At 40.1% G+C, this 16702-nt stretch overlaps 1 protein-coding gene across 2 annotated transcripts in view; it reads left to right on the top strand.

Annotated features, from left to right (window-relative positions):
• The first annotated feature begins 303 nt into the window (after window positions 1–303).
• mbp (myelin basic protein) overlaps window positions 304–16702 on the top strand; it is a 72787-nt gene continuing 56388 nt past the window's right edge. The window contains exon 1 of one of the 2 annotated variants that reach the window (XM_023331630.1): window positions 304–618. The gene's annotated coding sequence lies outside the window, so the exon portion shown is untranslated. Of the gene's footprint in view, window positions 619–3249; window positions 3432–16702 lie in introns of those variants that run through there. The other variant, XM_023331632.1, reaches the window with a different exon arrangement.

Raw genomic sequence — 16702 nt, 5'->3', positions numbered from 1 at the left:
AGAACACTCTGCCCCCCCCCCCATCTAACCTGACGGTGCCCACGGGCAAGGTCTTGCTGAGTTGGACGTATTGCGCAACTTCTGACACTTCTTGGTATGGAGTGACTGTACACGCCGTGCTGCTGATTGCGCTGTTTGTATGTAAGATCCTGTTAAAAACACTGCTACACGTTACACAGAAAATGCAAAGCACACGCAACCCTGGCTGTAGTCATAATAGTCATGCTCAGACGTGCACCGACGCGCTTCTGAAGGCTTCGTTTCTCGGCGGACTCGACGCTGCATTCCGCCCCACCCCTTGCAAAACATCATCATCGCTCCTTCACCTCAATCAGGAAGCACGGATACGCTGTTTTTCTTTCTGTTTTTTAACTAACGGAGACACTTTTTTGGTGGGGGGTGAGAGCTGCAGCCGCTTATAAATCAGAGAGGAAGGGGGAGGAAGGCGCTCTTCTGAACGATGCTGTGAAAGGAAAAAATATACACATATATATATATAATAATAATAACAATAATAACTCCACTGTGAACCTCTGCTGAAAGAAGACTTACAGTTCGGTTTACATCCAGTGCAAGACTCAACTGTGGATGTATTTGACACAGACTAACCGGAGAAGGGTATGTTGCACACAAACTGATAACATTCACTGTTGTGAGAAAGCAGTTGTTGTAGACAAACACACGCAAGCACGACACGGGGGTGTTAGTGCAGTTTGGTTGTAGATTTACATCTTTACGACCGGAGGTTACGTGGTGTAACCATAGTAAACATGTTATTCACGTCGACTTGTTTGCGTATAGCGTAGAAGACGTTTAAAAACCTGACGCGAAATGGGATTTTTTTGTTGTTTTGTTAAAATGTGCTAATGTATTTATTTTTCGAAACGTAACAAGCTTAGTGTAAAGTGTCTTTAAGCATCTCAGCGAACTGTCACTACGCTTGGTCTGTCATGTGCCAGCGTCGTCCTCCCAGATTTAACTTCCGCTCCGAACCTCCTTAACAAATCGCACAGTTTAGCGATTGTTTAAGCTCTGCCATCGAGCTTCAATGTATTTAGCCAAACTAAGAGACTATTGAGGATATATTATATATTTCTTCAATTCGGCTTACCTTAACCCGTCGAAGTACGACTACATTCGGGGATTTTCCTTGTTTTGTTAGAGAATCCTGACTCGCTACTACCGGAAATGTGTGCAAAGCTGGAATAAGTGGGCCAACAATCAGCTATAGTAATACAAGTAATATTAAATATAATGAGGTTTGTTTGAGCATTACTTGTGCCGATGTTTTTATTATTATGGGTCGAGTCATGCAGGGCATTAATCTTGCAGCATGAGACATGAAATAATACTGTGAAGTTTCACAACGTCTAAATTTGAAAGATTTAAAACTGACTCTGACCATAGCTGGTGTTTCAGGTGGTTGTTTCTGGTTTTGCTTCTAACCAATGGTGCCCACATTTTTGGTCATGTGCCATTTGCCTTCCCAAAACAATATGCACACAGTGTCCGTTTTATTCTCAAAAGCCGTTGGTAATGGATTATTCTGAGTGTGTTTCTATTTATAATCAGAATGATATGCAATTTCATCTGAACTAGAAATGTTTTGATCAGGATGATCCCAGTTGAGACCAATTTCTGTGTTTCTCTGTGGTTTTACCATTCTAATTTGAACATAATCCAGATTTATACATAGAAGTATATGTTACGTGTTTCTAATGGACCACATGCCTCTAACCTACGTCTGATTGATTTTAAACACATGCGTCTACCGTGTTTAAAATCACTGGAGATGTTTGATGGTCTTAGAGACAGCAAATGGTCTGATTTCACATGTGCTGGAAAGAAGAAGAAAAAAACACGTTTTCACAGTTTGACCTGCTGACTGCCAGATTGGAGGCGCTCGAGCAAAAAATGTCTGATTCCAGTCTGTTTCTTTGTGCCTCACTAATAAGGGTGCTTTAGCTTTTGTTCTTAAATACTGATTTCTTAAATCTGCCATAGCATTAGCATTAGACCCTTAAAGCATTGAAATTCATGTTTCTTCAAGAATTACAACCCATTTGTGTGTGTACATTTGAGTACGCGCAGAAATGTACTGCTTGAATCAGTGGGACACTAGTCAATTCAAGAAATAGTAACATGATTGTATGTATTCTGTATTTTATAAGTATGCATGAGATTATAAACTGATTATCTATCTATCTATCTATCTATCTATCTATCTATCTATCTATCTATCTATCTATCTATCTATCTATCTATCCAAAATGTTGTGTTTATAGACGGGAAATTAAAGTAGTTGACAATTTTAAAGCTTATAATGAATTACCAAAAAAATAAATAAAAATCTAATTTTTCAGTGTTTTCATCAGCCACTCTCCAGTCTGAGCCGATGAAGGGAAACATGGACAGACTCTGATCCGATCTGGTCGATTGGTGGATTGCTACTTCAGTTTTTGTGCTTTTCTAGAAAGTTGCTAACCCATTGTTATTGTTATTGTTGTTGCGTACGGCGCAGGTTTGCGCCAAGCAGAGGACAAACTGGCTTGCTGTCAATCGGGAGGCTTGTCCGTTCGACGTAAAGCCCGTGAGAAACTAACCTTTCAATAACACTTATACAAATAATACACAAAAGACAAACACTCATCAGTAGGACGCACACTGGCTCTTTTGATTCACCTAAAATCCAGTCTTGCGATGACACTGATAGCGGGACAAATCATCCGAGTCTCTTTGCAGCGACGCCTGAAAATCACGTTTGAGATTCTAGTGCGGTAAACAACAGCGGCGGTGTTACGACCGGGTCAAGGTCTTAACAAAAAACGGGAGACCGTGCAGTGGTTAAAGTGCATAAAAAGAAATATTTATCAACACACCTGCAACCCAGCCCATAAGGCCCAGGGACGTAACAGGCGGCAATAGCTGTTTCCTATTTGCTTATTGCGGTTGCTTTCCATGTGCTTTAAATAACGCACTCACACAGGAGTGGCTGCTTTTGATTGAGCTCCACAGATTTACTAGAGCCAAAGAAGAGATCTCTTGTTCGCCTTAGTGGCACGTCGGTGGGGCTTAATGATTGAAAGCGTTCAACGTTTGCCGTGACTTACTTCCACATAGTTAGGGCGGGGGAAGGGGCAGAACGTCATAGTTTGCCCACAGATACCTGAGCGGAGCGGGGAAGGCCGTTGGCATGCTCTCCACTAAATTTCACAGGATTTGCCTCAGCCGGCGGGAAGAATGTCGGGAGGTGTGTGCTTACACAATCACATGCCTCGCGCGGCATTCCTCTGCTGCTCACGAGCGCCGTGCGGTCGTGTTGAAACCTCTTCGCCTCCCCGTTCTCAGCTTTCTGTGCCGAGAGATGTTTGTTTTCCTCCTGCTCGCCGAGTGCACATGGTACATCTGCCGTTTACAGGTGACAAACTGAGGTTAGTTCACTTCCGTTGCTCTCACGCTTCCTCTTCTTGCTCACTTCCCGCCCTCTCTGCGTCTCTTCTTGTTCTTGGCAGACAGGTTGAGTTGCATTACGGCACAGCGGGAACTCCACCTGTGTATCGCCACAGAGGACTTTGTTTGGATTTGCCCAAGGTGTGGTGCTGTGTGGAGCATTTCTTGCCATCGCTGGTTGTGTCGTGACCTATTGGCGCTGTAGGGTTGAAATATGCCTACTGTTTTATGATTTTTTTATATATTTAGTGGTAAAAATGATCTTGTTTGACAGTTTTGTAAATTCAGACTTCAATGTGGTTGTACAGTGAACCCTCGCTATAACGCGGTTCACCTTTCACGGCCTCGCGGAGTTTTATTGTGCAGTGTTTTTTTTGTCACAGTGCATTGTGTTCTGCGTCCTGATTGGCTAAACAGTCTCCGCGCTTCTTCTCTACCTGTGTGCCAATAACGTTACGGTATTTAAATATACGTCAATTTTGGTAAATGTTTTTGCCCAGAAGAAAAAAAGAGCGACAACAACTACCGATAATATATGTTCTTCTCTCGATAAAACACACAGGCTTCATTAGAAAAGCCACTAGAAAGCGGAGTCAGGCGCAGCGTCACAGTAAGAGTGTGAAATACGCGAGTCACAATTTGTCCTACTGTACTTCGTATTGATGACTAAAATGATTATTTTACTGTAGTTATTTGTAAGAAAGCGATATAGTTGTTTAAAAAAATGCTTGGGCCTGAAAACAGGTTTTGTACTTTGGTTTCAATGTAGAGTATTTAATTATGCTGTATAATAATTGTAAAAAATAAAGGTAACTACTTCACGGATTTCGCCTATCACGGGTTCTTTTCAGAACCTAACCCCGCAAAAAACAAGGGTTCACTGTAAATGTGAAGTGAAAGGAATTTCTGTTTTTCCTCTGACGCCTATAAAAGCCCCCAAAATGATACCTCCAGAAATAAACAATTTAGTAAATGCAGACTATATCTATGCAAGTTATTCTCTGTAAAACTAACACGATTCCCAAGGTGAAACATGGCGGTGGCAGTATCATGTGTGGGTGCTCTTCTTCACCAAAGAGCAAAACCTGTCAGAGGGGGCAAGGCACTTTAGATTAGGTTAGAGGTTCAACTCTTAGTGGGACAAAGACCCTAAAGGAAAATTGTTTAGACTAAAGCAAATATATCTGTGTTACAGTGGCCCAGTCAAAGCCCAAGTTGAACTGGATTTCAACATCCCCTCAAGCAGTGGCATTTTCTGAATTTTGCCTAAGAAGAGTAAAAAAATAAACGAACCACTGCTGGTAGGTGCTTTTTTAAAGTGCTTAAACAGTTATCTGGATTCCTCCAAAAGATGTTTTGCAGCTGATGAAATAGTTTTACTTATTGGAAAAAAATAAGTAGAGAAGACATTCTTTCAGCAGTCAGTGGTTTATTCGCCACTGGGTATCGGTATCCTACTTTTCTGTGTCGGGCATTTCTCTTTTTGTTGCGAGCCGATTGAATCCGCTTTGGAGACCGTATTATAAAGTGACTCTTGATTAAGACAAATCGTCTGTATTCCGAATCTCCAGCGACATTAAGTTATATAACTTGTGTAAGACAACCATCAGCTGGTTTTACTGCTGTGCCATAATATGGGTTCAAATCCCTGCCCACCAAAGGTCCTCATTATTTATTGTCACATTTCTATCTTGCACAGTGTCGTCAATGAGTTTGTGAAAAATAAAATTAGCTGTCCAGGTGAATCCCAAAGAAAATGCAAATCGGGCGAATCCCAGTTATTGACCCGCTGATGTCCCCAAAACTTTACGTAAGCAAAAAAATTTTTTAACAGTCATTCGATATTTAGCTCACTTTGCACTAAACTGAATGAAAGCGTAATTAGCGCTGGAGAAAAGTCAGCTCAAGTCCAAATCCAGCGGTCTGCAGCACTCCAGCAATCAAAAGAAAAAAAAAAGATTTGCACTGTTGCTAGGAATCAAAAAGACCAGAGGGGATTTTTCATTTAGGTACATATTGTACACTGGATTGTGTGAATATCAAAATAAGTCAATTTTCAGATGTTTTCTTTTTCCTGTCATCCATTTGTCTGTCCATCCAGTCAGTTTGTGGCTATCACCTCTTACAATTTGCAAAAATCAACTTACATCTTCAGGCAGTTCTGTTTTGGATTGTTTTTTGTTTTTTTTTTTAATATGCATATTTGTTTCTCTTCACTGAAGCAAATCGAAAATGAACGATCCACGATTTGAAAGAAAACGTACAAACTGAATTTCGATGTTCGTGTACTGCTACACACCTAGTGACGCCAGGTTTGAACTGGGCCTCCTGTTTCTTGTCTTTTAAAATCGACTACTCTCAGAACGCCCCGTCTGCTTCGACTGGTCCAAAACTGATTGAATGTACGCATTCATGTGTGACGTGCCAAACTAGCGAGTATTGTAGAGCTGTAATTAGGAGAAGTTTCACAGTCGTGGTGTTCAAGCAAAGGTGCAAAAGCTTTGGCAGTAATTGTGGAGTGGGAGGCAGAAACAAAGGACTGTTTACTGTGGGAGTTAACAGCTCTCTGTGGCATGGAGTAAGGGTAACAAAAACCGTACAGGAGTATTATATTTTCTTTATTTGTCCTCCAGATCTAAATCAAGAGGCCACAGTTTGAATTTTCAGAGTGCAAGCCTGGACTGATGTGGCTGTAAATCTCCACCGAAGAGAATAGGCGAGCCGGCGAGTAACAAATCACAGCAAACATCGGTTTGAAATAACAGAGCAATATCTATACACATCATCGGACCTTCGAGGTTTTTAATTTCCTCTTGAGCCTTCCTGGGGCTCCGAAAAATATCCCAGAGCAAAATACGTGCGCAGAGCAAAGAGCTGCGTGTCCGCCACATTCCTCCTGCAGACGTCCAGCTGTGAGCGAGAAGGAGAGCCAGAAAGCACCGCGGTCTGCTCGGCGTCACCGATTTGGACGAGCGCGAACCTCATCTCCTTACGGTTAGAGAGCAAAGACGCTCTAATGTTCCAGACAGACGGCGTCCGCCCGCGGGGCCAAACATTGTTTATCTGCGCAGAGAAGCTGCTGCGGTCAGTCACGCCTGAGTGTACAAAACTGACAGAAACGGAAACTCATCCCTCAGCCCGGTCCCACGTACAGCTGCCCTCGCTTACTCACCGCGTGGAACTCCAACCAGACTACCGCCGCTACCCGTGAGGGGTAGTGACGACGGCCATGATGATTAAGTGATTCTGGCACGACGAGCGTAGACGCAGCAGCTGATTTTAGACGTTTTATCACATGGCGTTTGGTCTGGCTGCTTAACCTGCAGGTGTGATTCCAAAAACTGTCACATTTTCTGCCATGCTCCTCACAGAGTCATGATTGTCTGTCTGAGCTTTTCCACACAACATGCTGAAGGAAGTATTTTTTTAAAAAAAGAACAAAAATAGGATTGCTAGCACGTGCTTGAGCTGTGACTTTTTCAGCTATTGAAGATGTGGCAAATGGTTCAAGTGATGCAGTTGAGCATTTTTGCGGTTGCACCAAAAAAAAAATTAGATTTAAGTATCGCGCTGGTGAGATTGGTGATATGATTAATGTTAATGCTGAAATTGTCTCTACCCCATGTAATCCACATGAATAATTCAAAGCAAATTAGTCCATAAATGAATTTGCAGGTTAAATATTGGACTGACGCTGATCATAAGTATTAAACTCATGAAGATAAGTAACATGGCAAAAAGGTACAAAAACCAAAACCGGCTGAAATCTGTTACTGTGTACAAATTGTTCATGCTGTGGTGTGCAAATCAATAGCTGATTTATTACCAAAGTGTAGCTCAGTGGTACGGTTGGTACAATGAAACCTTCATCAAAAAAAAAAAAGTCTTTCTGTCACCAAACCTAACAGAGGCAGTGGTTACCGATGGATTTCTATAGATTTCCGAATGTTCCAATGAAATCCTTGGGAGCCATATCCAGAAGTGGATATCATTTTATCATAACCCAGCTGCAGCCAAATGCTCCTCTATAAAATGTCTGAGAAGTCAAAAGAATAATTGACAACTGTCCAAGAGCCACAGAGCGCTATTTTTCTGATGAAAACAATAATGTCATCTATCCACACCCACTGCACAAGACTCCTCTGCTGAAGGAAAAGCTTAAGGTTTGCTGCAGAAGACTTAGTCTGTAGAGTCAAATATTGGAACATACCATGTTTAGATTTGGCCAAAGCTAAACTATTCAGATGTTATTTCTCACACCATGTTTAGAGAAGGAAGAGCTCTGCACATCAGCCCAACTCTGTGGAGCCAAAAGTAAAGTTTGGCGGTGAGAACCTCCTGGTCCGGCCAGAGGTCCGCAACCTTTACAGTCCAAAGAGACGTCTTTCTCCTCTCTGCAGCTGAATAAAACTTGTTAGAGTAAGAAGCGCTCTATGACCTTCTGAAAAACGACAGCTCGTAATTTTGATAAATATCTGCTTTAGGAAATTTGCTGTGTTTAAAGAAACAATTTCATTTCCATTTGTAAGTTTAAAAAAAAAAAGCATAACACTTTTTGCAAAAAAGATGATGGAAGCATAGTTTCTAGACTTAATTACAAGAAGTTGTTATTTTAAAAATCCCTATTGGTACTTGGAAATTATTGCCAAAAAGAAGCTTTTCCACAAAATACTTACTGCATTTCTGAATTATGTTCAGTAGTTTTTTTCCCCCTGTCTTCTTTTGTGCAGCAATTTGCTTTGATTTCTTTCCGTGTGTCAGTTCCTTGGGTTGTTGCTGACTTTGGATATACATTTCTTGTCAGTAGAAATACGTACAAAAACAAAACATTTAATGAGAAAACAATTCCTGTGTTTGGTACATATTTTACCAAGGTAACTGCTAGTCTTAGCTCAACCTTTGATGTAGTTAAGGATGAGTTCAAGCTGTCAGGAAGTGTGAATATAACCCCACTGTGGTTGTTCCTGTTGTGATTGGTCTTATTGTATTGTACGATTAATCCGGTTGTTTTGTGGCTCGTGCGTTTCAGAAGGAATGCTGGGTAGTGACTGACATATTGCATAAATTGCCCATCATGTGTGTTTGTGGCTTCAAGAAGACAAAAGAGAAACAGCACCACACTTGAGACTACTTAAACACTTTGGATTGCAGCCTGCAAGAGAATATGTGTTTGTAATTGGACTGCAGTCACAGTGGCTCTGTTACAGTCGCCTTCATGTTGGTTACTTTAGTAAAGCAAAGCTATTTTCAGCAATTTTAACTGAACATAGTGGCTGCGATTATTTTTGTTTGACTTGCTTTTCCAGAACTGTTTCTTTTTTAGCTTATAGCAAGAAAGGCTACCTATTTATAAAAGCCAAAGGAAGGTAGGCATGAAGTGGTGAGGTAAAAATATGAGTTTCAGGATATTTTCCATCCATCCATTTTCTTTACTCATTGGGGTCAGCAGGGGTGCTGGTGCCTACCTCCAGCTGTCAACAGGTCACCAGTCCATCGCAGTGCAGGGTATTTTTTGATTTTTTGATTTATTAAATATTTGGTGTGTTATCGTTGTTGCTGCCTCTTGGCAGGGACTCCCCTGAAAAAGAGGTTTTTAATCTCAGTGGGTTTTTATCCTGGTAAAGTAAAGGTTAAAAATATGAATAGATTACAGAATAAAAAAATATATCATTTGACCTCTTTTTTTTTCATTTAAAAACACAGATGGTTATAGACAATGGATACTTGGATGTTGTGTTATTTTTGAATTATAGCCTTGAGCCAAAATACAGGCTATAATCACACCTATTTAAAAATACCCATTTCTCAGAATATCATCCTTTCTTGCTGGTCTGATCTTCATAGTGCAACATAAACTGGTGTAAGCTCGCATAATTAGTTTGTCTGTCTGCTGGTGGGTTGATTTGCCCTGACAGTGATGGGTTGTATTCATTGAGTTTCTGTCTGAAGACTTTCCATGTTTTTCACCACCAGGATAATTCTCTGTCATTCCAGATCTGCCTTTATTGTAAGCAAAGGAACAGTGTAGTGGCCTTCTTTCAGCCAGCTGACCAGCTGTGGGCAGGAACAAATAGGGGAAGGGAAGTGCAGCGTTATTCTTCTCCGTACATCTGGAAAAATCTCTGGCTCTTCTGGAACCTTTTGAATTCTCGCTGTAAGGAACGGTACGACAGATATCGTTTTGAAACCAAATTTGTAAAATGTCGGTATACCAAGAAACCAGAAATCGACCCGAAGCTACATAAAATGTTTACTCGTATAACATATCCCGAAGTTCAAAGCCTGACATTTAATGAAGTTTGCAGCTTCTTTATTGAGTTGTTTTAAAGGAGAGGCATCTTCTGGCCGCAGGAGTTTCAATTTTATAATTGCTAACATATTCTTTTCCTATACTTAATTTTGTTTTTCACAAAAAGTACAAAAAGTCCTGGAGTGACAGGCAGTTTCTCTGTCCGAATGGAGCGCAGCCATTCCTACATCAGTCCCTCGTCTACAAGAAAGGAAAATTCATCTGTTTGGAAATACATCCGCTTTCAAAAAACAAGACAAAACAACAACATCATAATAAGTCATGGCACTGAATTTAAATGGATGCCACGCATCACTTTTATTAAAATAATTCTGTTTTGAAACTATGGCTAACAAACAGTGAGCTGCATTTAAGTCATGAACCAGACTGCAGGCTTATTGTGCCTCATTAAGCAGCCAACGTTAGTTTCACCAACTTTACTCTGTCGACGCAAAATAGTTAAAAGGCTTTTTTGCAAAATAAGCATGTTTACTTGAAAACTGATCCAAAATGCAGCTGGTGCTTTTCGCTTATGCATCAAAAAAGAACAAAAAAAAAAATAATGGTGTAGGTGGCAGTAACAGCGCAATATCAAAGATATCTGCTTTAACTTGTCATAAAGCAGAGATTATTAGGAATACTACATGTAAAGGTGTGTCTTTTCCTTTTAAGATTCATATTTACTATGTGTGTGTGGACTTTGGCTTTTAGTGTGTTTCCATCTTGGCTGTTTAGGTAGATTACATCCCCTTACGCTGAGCAGCTCTCTCTCCTGCTGCTGAAAAAAATAAATAAATAAAAATCTCTGCCCTCCACAGCAGCGAAGTCTAGAATGCAAATATAAACACTGATATATATATATATATATATATATATATATATATATATATATATATATATATATATATATATATATATACATATATATATATACAGGGGTTGGACAATGAAACTGAAACACCTGGTTTTAGACCACAATAACTTATTAGTGTGGTGTAGGGCCTCCTTTTGCGGCCAATACAGCGTCAATTCATCTTGGGAATGACATATACAAGTCCTGCATAGTGGTCAGAGGGATTTTAAGCCATTCTTCTTGCAGGATAGTGGCCAGGTCACGACGTGATGCTGGTGGAGGAAAATGTTTCCTGACTCGCTCCTCCAAAACACCCCAAAGTGGCTCAATAATATTTAGATCTGGTGACTGTGCAGGCCATGGGAGATGTTCAACTTCACTTTCATGTTCATCAAACCAATCTTTCACCAGTCTTGCTGTATGTATTGGTGCATTGTCATCCTGATACAATGTTTGAACTATTGGATGCACATTGTCCTCCAGAATGGTTCGGTAGTCCTTGGCAGTGATGCGCCCGTCTAGCACAAGTGTGGGGCCAAAGGAATGCCATGATATGGCAGCCCAAACCATCACTGATCCACCCCCATGCTTCACTCTGGGCATGCAACAGTCTGGGTGGTACGCTTCTTTGGGGCTTCTCCACACCGTAACTCTCCCGGATGTGGGGAAAACAGTAAAGGTGGACTCATCAGAGAACAATACATGTTTCATATTGTCCACAGCCCAAGATTTGCGCTCCTTGCACCATTGAAACCGACGTTTGGCATTGGCACGAGTGACCAAAGGTTTGGCTATAGCAGCCCGGCCGTGTATATTGACCATGTGGAGCTCCCGACGGACAGTTTTGGTGGAAACAGGAGAGTTGAGGTGCACATTTAATTCTGCCGTGATTTGGGCAGCCGTGGTTTTATGTTTTTTGGATACAATCTGGGTTAGCACCCGAACATCCCTTTCAGACAGCTTCCTCTTGCGTCCACAGTTAATCCTGTTGGATGTGGTTCGTCCTTCTTGGTGGTATGCTGACATTACCCTGGATACCGTGGCTCTTGATACATCACAAAGACTTGCTGTCTTGGTCACAGATGCGCCAGCAAGACGTGCACCAACAATTTGTCCTCTTTTGAACTCTGGTATGTCACCCATAATGTTGTGTGCATTGCAATATTTTGAGCAAAACTGGGCTCTTACCCTGCTAATTGGACCTTCACACTCTGCTCTTATTGGTTCAATGTGCGATTAATGAAGATTGGCCACCAGGCTGGTCCAATTTAGCCATGAAACCTCCCACACTAAAATGAGAGGTGTTTCAGTTTCATTGTCCAACCCCTGTATATACTGTATATATATATACTGTATATATGTATTCCGAGGTCGGTTCAGAGTATATGTGTGTATAGTTTTAAATAACGAATCAATTCTGACTCTCGGAAAGCAATAAAAAAAAAACGAGAGCTCCGATTGGAATAACATTTGGCCATATATCAGCTATAGTTTATGACAATTTTATTGCGATTAACCTCTGACGCTAAATTAAGAGCTATTATAATTTAGAGGAAGCTTATGGTAATCAATAAATCTTTGATAATTACTGTCTGACCACAATTTAGCTCCCTAGTATTGATTGCCTTATTATTCCCTCATAATGAAATGTTATCTCTAAATATTAAATGTTTTTCTAAAGCAGTTAAATCATGCTGTTCATCATCCAATTCTCTACCTAATCTGCAGCATCAGCTGAGTCGCCTCCAATTGTTCTGAGAATTGGTGACGTGTAAACAAAAAAGGCTGAAATCATGGTCACAGTGGAGGCTCTTTAGCGAAAGTGTAGCTTGTAAAGTGTCTTAAACTGTTAGCTTATTCTTGCACACCAGATATGAGTCAGCACGAAAGAGACATCATCCTCTGAAAATCACTAAGAGCTCCACATCTCCTCCTCGGGGGTCAAACTTTACGGATCAATAACTCGCAGAGGAAACATTGTTAAAATGCAAGGAGGACCTCTTTCATTAGGTAGATAAGCTCCAGCTCATTAATGCTCACTGTTCTCTGTGCTGGACCCGTCAGATTGGTGTCTTTGTTCAGCCGCCTGTGAAACAAGCTCCGGGGTTTTCTCCAAGTGGAGCTGGTGCAGAGTGGGTATTTTTATGCTCTGGATCATATCTATCGATAGAATCTGAAAAAAACAATAACAAGTAAGTGTTGTGAAACTCAGACTAGATTGTTTGTTAAAGCTGCTGTACAGAAACTCGTCTGCATGGAAAATCATCATCAGTTTTTCAACTTTCCTTTAGCAACATCCAAACGTCAAAACCGAAATGACTCGCACAAGCAGGCTGGTCACGAAAATTGATTTTGCTGGACGATAAATTGCCATTGTAATTATTGCGATACATTATAATGTTATAGTTTTATTACCGCTTTATATTGATAGTGGCATGAGAATGCAAGTTCACCCTTTCAAAGACTAAACTAATCTTTAATCTAGTACAGAACACTTAACACTGGACCGGGAAGACAGTTTGACTGTCCAAAATGTAAAAACAACTTGGCTTGATTTCGGCTGGATATTTGTCTGCAACTCTTACCAGAGACGATAGAACTCATTTAAATTTGTTGCTTTATGTGCAAAGAATCCTATAATATTATCCTATATTCCATTCATTTCTATGCGATTGAGGCTTGAGCGAGGCTATCAGAGACGTACTCCAAAACTAGTTTGATGATTGTTTAGGACCTTCGTCTCATGGGAACACCCCATGTGTCCAAGTTTTCACCGTCGGATTCGAACTGTATTTGATTACACTGTTTAGGAACGATGTAACAACCACCAAGGCTCAAGTTTATCAGAAACTGGCCAGATGTTGAAACACAGTGCAGCTAATCTGACATCAGAGTTTGCCTGCTAACAAAGAAGCTCTCCCAAAACATCAACATCTTCACGAATAAGAGAAATTTGTAGCTGAAAAGTGTGAAACATGAAAATTTGGGCATTTATCCAAATATTAGGATAAGAGAAAATTCACTGTAAATGTAATTTTTTGCCATGAACTACATTCACAAACATCATACATAATTTAAAAGGATTTGAACAAACAAATGCATCACTAAAAGACCAAAACATGTAGGCGTATTTGTGTGTATGCTTAGCATGTATGAAGTACTGATGGCCTCTGTGGAAAACAACACAAAATGCTGAAAGCATGAAGAGTTTCAAAATTGCACCTTGAAACATGTAAAGTAAGTTATATATAAAAATAGAAAATAGAACTGAAAAATAAAAGTGAAAAAAATAAAAACTGTCGTTGAGGTTTGACGTCCCAGTTTGTTTAAGCAGTGTTGCTTTCCATTGTAACACTTGCTGACATTTGGCCTCATATCTCCTCAGACCAACAACATACTTTCACTTGCAGATTGCTGGGTGTAAATACATGGTTGTTCCTCATCTCCTCGTCCCTCCCGGGCCCCTGTCTTCCTCCCGACGCGCATGCAAACATGCCCCGCTTTCGTTACGTAACCGACTTCCACAGTAGCTCTTAACGCGGTGCTGTAACTGCAGGCAGTCGGAGAGTTAAAATAAGCTGTTGTTTGAAGGGCACAAGAGCAAACCTCGAGCGAAACAAAGGAGCCACACAATGGCAGACGGGAGGGTCACATGTTCCAGACAGATAACTAGATCCGTCTGTGTGTTTTGCAGCGATATGCTGCGGAGCGACTTTATCAAATCGAACATATTTGCCGCGGTTATAGAAGCTCTATGTGATTTACTGTGTGTGTTCTCACACAGATACGCAGGGGATGCAAAGAGTGGATGCGATACGAGGAGCTCAAACAGCAACTGTGACAAAGAGGGAACCATATCTATATATATGCATATTTAAATATATGTATACGTTATTTTTAAAAAGTGGAAAATAACAAAGAATAGTCGGCCACGTTTGTTTTCAAACGTAATGCTAACCTTCACTTATTCTCAGAGATGAGGGCGCATGCTGATAACAATCTGTTACGTATCTAATCTGCTAAGTTGCTGTTTCCCCGTTTACAGAAAACTTGTTGAGGTCTCTGTGTTTTTACAGGAAACGTTAACAACTGCGCCTGTTTCTGTTATCAAAGTTTGACCAGCATGATTCAACAATTGTAGTAGCTACACCTTTGTTTTCAGTTTTTCATTTTGTTTTTGACACTGCGTTGTTTAAGATCTGATTAAATAGCCCATTTTCTTCTGTTCAGTAAAAGGATTTGTTTAGTAGATGCTTGTAAATAAGGTAGTCATCGTCATGTTTGGATTTCTACGTAGGTTATGTATCTTAACTCGGTGGCCTTGAAAAGCATAGACCAGCACAGCTTTTCTCCTCATTTAATGCTTAGCTGGTAGTTATTACCAGCAAATAGTTTTTCAACTTCATTAGTGGATAGCGAGTTGATCCGTAGATCCGTAGAAATAAAATGATGGGATGCTGACATCACAGCTATCCTATGCTGAAATGTTAGAAAGTTTTGAAAATCACTTTATAACATTTGTCTGCCTAAAAGGCCTCGATGTCAAAAATCAAACAGATTAAAACCCCTGCCTTTGTGGCAATGGATCATGGGAGTTCTAAATTGCTACTTTTCAAATGTCCTGCATTACCTATCTATTCTAGAGCAACAATGAAGCATCGAACCTTTGAAAAATACAATGTTTGTGACTTGACTCTCTCTTCCGTGACAGTCCCACCCTAAACTGATTTAACTCAAATATTAAGAGACAATCTGTGTATACGGCAAAATATGAAGACTGTTATTATTCATAATCCTAGTTACGCTAGGTAGTTTATACAACGATTCAATTATCTCCAATGATTATGCTCCATCCTCATTTAATGCTCTGTCTAATCTCTCAAATTTCAATTTCCAAAGGTTGAGAAGTCAGACTAGGGAAAATTAAAGGCAGCTCAAAGAACGGTTGTGTTGCAATACGGCTAAGCTAAGTATTATAAAGCCACCTGAGAGAAGTCAGGATCTACAGGTGTAAAATCCTTATAATGAAAATAAACAGGTAAGTTGATTGCCGGAGAGGAAGGGAGGATCTGTGCTTGTTGGAAGTCTCATGTTGTCTGCTTCACTGCCTGACCTTGAATTCATTATTTGCCTTTGTGGAAAGAATTAGGCAATAAAATGTAGATGCTGCAGTAAAAAGAGAAGTAAATTGAGCCACACTGTTTACTTGACTCCTCACATCCACTTTTTTTTTATTAGTCACTGCACTCTAAATAGAACCTTTATTTTGAAGAAGTCTTACAGGGGTTATAGAGCTAAATGGAGCTGTACTAGTGTCGTGAAATCCCCTCGCATATGAAGGACTGTGCTTAGCTCAAATGTCAATTTCAGGTTTCAGGTTAGGTTACTGGGTCATTCTTTTTTTTTCTTTTGTATTCATCCTATTTTAAGAAATATTAATAATTCCTATTTTTTGTTATTAGTGTACTGTTTCTTTTAAAGGGTATAACTTTTTAAAGAGAGGACAAGTACATTCTGTCTTTTAGATGTTTACCACAACATTGAAATTATGACACTTTCAAAGGCGGTCACATTCACATATACCAAAGTCCAAAGTGTGGTTTTAATGTACAGAGACGTAGACATTCAACAGTTAGAAAACAGCAATACTCTGAGTTTAAATATCTAAATATTGTTTGTCACATATTGTGACCTAGTAAATGTTGCTACAGAATCCAACTGGGAGTAAAGGTAGGAAGGTATACAAAAGTTGCATTTCCACTTTGAGATGCAGCAGTCGAGACATGGTGCGCATAATATTGTTTACCATGCGCAATTTTGTTTTCCTTAAAAGCCAATTCCAGATTTCAGTATCCTATTTCAGTCGTCTTCATAGACAGTGTATAAAATCTTTTTGAATAAGTTGACCCGAAGGCAGCGTTAAAAAGGAGAATACAAGGGGACCGAGGAGTGATCCCTGAGGTACACCACAGAACCAGCTAATGAAAATGAGTAATGGTTAACAATGGTTCTGTTTGAAAGTTGTCTTATTTATTCAGTATTGGCTCCCTAACACCAACCTTTGGCAATAAATGATTATCAACTACCTTAAAACATTGATTGATCCCCCC

Source organism: Xiphophorus maculatus, chromosome 3, assembly GCF_002775205.1.
Source record: "Xiphophorus maculatus strain JP 163 A chromosome 3, X_maculatus-5.0-male, whole genome shotgun sequence".
Taxonomy (NCBI): domain Eukaryota; kingdom Metazoa; phylum Chordata; class Actinopteri; order Cyprinodontiformes; family Poeciliidae; genus Xiphophorus; species Xiphophorus maculatus.
The sequence above is the reverse complement of the archived record's forward strand: the minus strand, read 5'-3'. Positions and strand labels throughout refer to the sequence as shown.